We start from the raw sequence: 3,409 nt of genomic DNA on the forward strand, positions 1-3,409 counted from the left end.
TTTGAAATGTTTTAGTGTTTAAATTCATTATTCCAAACATTTTTGATTCATTAAATAATTAAAAATAATAATTTAAAATTAATTATTAAATATTTTCTTAAAGTCAACTGCAGGATCTTACCAAATGTTCTTATTCCAATATTTCTGTTTAATAGAGCTATTAGGTGAAAATAAGTACGTGTTTGTCTGAATTAAATTCATTTCCAGTTCTATAGACAAATTTTTTTGTTCCCTCCCTTGTCTGTCAATAAACATTTATAGTGACATATTTAACTTTTTTTTTTCCTCCCAAACTTGCAAACGAGCTGCTCCAGCAGGGGGCGAAATACAATAGTAATAAATTTGACAAACCATATAGATTCTTCTCATTTGAGTGACTGAGCAATAACAAAAAAACCAACATCGCCACAAAGCAATTGGTACACCAATTTAAAGTAGTGCAGTCTCTGTATATCTTGCAATAATTGAACTGTAAAGAGACAAATGCGGGTCTATCTTAGTCACCCAAGTTAATTTGTCTAGAACACTGCAGAGATGGGATAAACGGTAATGTACTGCTACTGTCCTTATCGTTCCTGATTTGTATAATTCCTCCATTCAAAGGGGTAGACGGCTTTCTGTATTGAAGGGTGTTTTCCGTCATTGTTTCTCTGGGTAGCTGCTGAGCTCTGCTGGTTTTGGAATTATTTTAAATTATTCAACGTGGGCAGAATGAGGACTCACAGGGCTCTTGATTTGTAGGGTAGAACCGTGAGTTCGCCGTCTCAGACAGTAATAATCCTGTAGCCTTGTGGTCTGAGTTTTATAGTGGCGAGTCTTCAAATATATTCCTGATAAACGACAAAGGACGGGAAAAAGGTTTTAAGACACAAAGGATCAACTGCTAAGGGCTGATGATGGAAACACAATCTCTTATGATCTCTATTATAGAAAATCATTTAACTGCACAAGCTGATTGGAAATATGTATGGAAAAAGTCCGCCTCCATCCATTAGCAAAATTCTGGATTTATTTTGTCGAAGACGATTTGTTCGTTTGGCACTCCTCTAAAGTCGGACAATCACTTCTTTGTAGTTTGTTAAATTATCAGCTTCCTCTTTTGTTGGCTTACATAAAAGGAGGAACTTAGGCGTTAAATGAAAAAGTCGTTTTTCCGGGCGAAAAGGGAAAATTGATGAATGTAGGATTTTTAGTGGAGGTCTGGTCTGGATTTCCAAACATTTTGTTGGGAGAGCCGGACTTAACACGGTCCTCGGCGGAACGGTAACGTACCGTCGCCGGGAGCAGGCCCGGCAGTGCAGAAGGATGTCCGTAGCTCACTCGGATGACCCTCGAGAAAGTACAGAAAAGGGCAGTTTGCCCGCACCCAAAATGGCGACCGCCGCTCCACGCGACAGCGCCTGCGCAGGAGTATGTATTCTGTGACACTAATTCCCCAGGAGTGTCCTCCCCCACCCCTGGCACCCACCAGCGTCCGGCCCAGACACAGCCACCTGCGCCCGGAAGTGACGTAGAGGCAGCAGCGGTTCCCCGCTGCATGATGGGAGAGTGTGTGGAGTGGGCGGGGGTCTCGGCGGAGGAGGAGGCGGAGGCGGCGGCGGCGGCGGAAGAGGGCGGAGGGTAGTGGGATGGGGGTCCCGCGGCCGCGCTGAAACTCTCGGTGGGCGTCTACGGCGCCGTGGCGCTGACAGGGGTGGCTGCAGCCTGCCTTCCGCTGTCGACAGCCGGGCGTCCGAGGAGCCGGTCCTTCCCCGGGGAGTCAGTTCCTCCCCGGGCCGCTGAGCCATGCCCATCGCGGCCGCCCGGGACAAGCCAGGTGAGTGCCGCCGCCGCGCCATGCGCGCGGAGCCCCTGCAGGCAGGCGAGCGGGCCTGAGGCACCTGTCCGCCGCGGGTCGGGCGCAGGCCTGTGGGCTGGGGCGTGGGCTGCGCTCCTCGGCGGTTGCGGGCACGCCGCGGGCAGCGCTAGGAGCGCAGGGCACGGAGCTCGGCGCCCCGGGCTCGCGGGGGAGAGCGGCGGTGCAGTCCCGGGCGCTCGCCCTGCCCTCAACGTCCCCCTGCCCGCGGCTGCGCGCCGGGCCGTCTTCCCGAGAGCGGCGGCGAAGTTTGGGGCTCCGCTCCGGCTTCCTAGTTCTCCCCCTCCTCCCTCGTGACAGGTGTAAACACTCCTGCCTCGCCGAGGCCCGAGGCCGCCGGCCGGAGAGTGCAGCCTGGGAGGGTCTCTGTAGCGAGCAGTCCGAGGCGTTCATTGGGCGGAGGTGGTCCGGAGCTGGGTCCCTTGCCTCGGCGACCTCTTCGGCCCTACTTTTGCACCCTTCGAGAAATAATCGGCTTCTTCTTCCATGCGTTCGAAAGTTGAACCATTATTCTTTAAGTGGCCGGCTTGGAAGATGCTGCGGAGGACAGGGACGCAGCGTGAGTGGTAATGGGTTCTTAGCCACTCGGAAACTAATGAGAACAGTTTTTGTTTTGTTTTTCTTTTTTGATTTATTCAAGTAATAGCTTGATTTCCTTCTGAATGGATTGGGGCTGAGGAGAGGGAACTGACTCATACATGTAAATATTTTACGGGCGGGCGGGGAGGGGGGGCGACAAACAAGCGATGATTCTGTTTCAAAAGTTATCACTTTAGAAACAAAACTTTACCCATCAGCTTTACAACACAAGTCTCTTCCACTGGCTACATTCTCATACTCCCAGGTTTTTTGTTTTTTGTTTTTTTAGTGGCAAGGGAGGGAGGGAGGTTCGCGCACAGTGTAAACTTGATGTTACATTTAATTGTTTAGAGTTAAACTCTCACAGAATATATATGCTAAACTCCGGGGGAAAAAATGTTTTAACTGTAATGCATTAATATAAGCAATCCAGTTTACCTACATTTTGTATGCGTCTAAATGATGACTTTGCTAGTAATCGTTTTTAACACTTCAGGAGAATATTTGTTAAAGTATTTGTGGTAGCCTTATCCATGGAAATTCTTAACAGGAATTAAAAGATAGATCCAGCATCAAAATTTCTAGTTCAGTGCTTATTGTAGTTAGTTCTCTGTGAATGTATCAGATCTTCAAAGACATGTATTGATCTTCAAAGACATATTTTTAAGTCATTAAAAAGCCCCTGAAAAAAATTCACTGGGTCTCAAAAAATATGTAGGGCATTTGAGTGTTGATGTTATCTGATCATTTGACCTATAGGCTGAAATAAAAATAATCCTGTGTCAAAGCAAAGATAATATGCCTATAATTATATTGATAAACTTTGCATAATCCAGTTGTCTATGAAAATCATATAGTCGTGATTCCAATTATAAAACTTTTTTTTTTTTTTTTTTTTTTTTTTTTTGAAAAAAGGGCCCTTTTTTTTTTTTTCTTTTTTTTTTTTTTTTTTTTGTGTGGGTTGTTGGGTGGTGT

General features: G+C 46.6%; 1 protein-coding gene across 3 annotated transcripts in view; it reads left to right on the plus strand.

The window, feature by feature from the left end:
- Positions 1 to 1,580: 1,580 nt before the first annotated feature.
- Aftph (aftiphilin) overlaps positions 1,581 to 3,409 on the plus strand; it is a 71,908-nt gene continuing 70,079 nt past the window's right edge. For all 3 annotated transcript variants that reach the window (XR_003846693.1, XM_008850635.3, XM_008850636.3), the window contains exon 1: positions 1,581 to 1,816. The gene's annotated coding sequence lies outside the window, so the exon portion shown is untranslated. The remainder of the gene's footprint in view (positions 1,817 to 3,409) is intronic.

This window comes from Nannospalax galili, unplaced genomic scaffold (genome assembly GCF_000622305.1).
Source record: "Nannospalax galili isolate Female #2095 unplaced genomic scaffold, S.galili_v1.0 scaffold805, whole genome shotgun sequence".
In the NCBI taxonomy this organism is placed as follows: Eukaryota; Metazoa; Chordata; class Mammalia; order Rodentia; family Spalacidae; genus Nannospalax; species Nannospalax galili.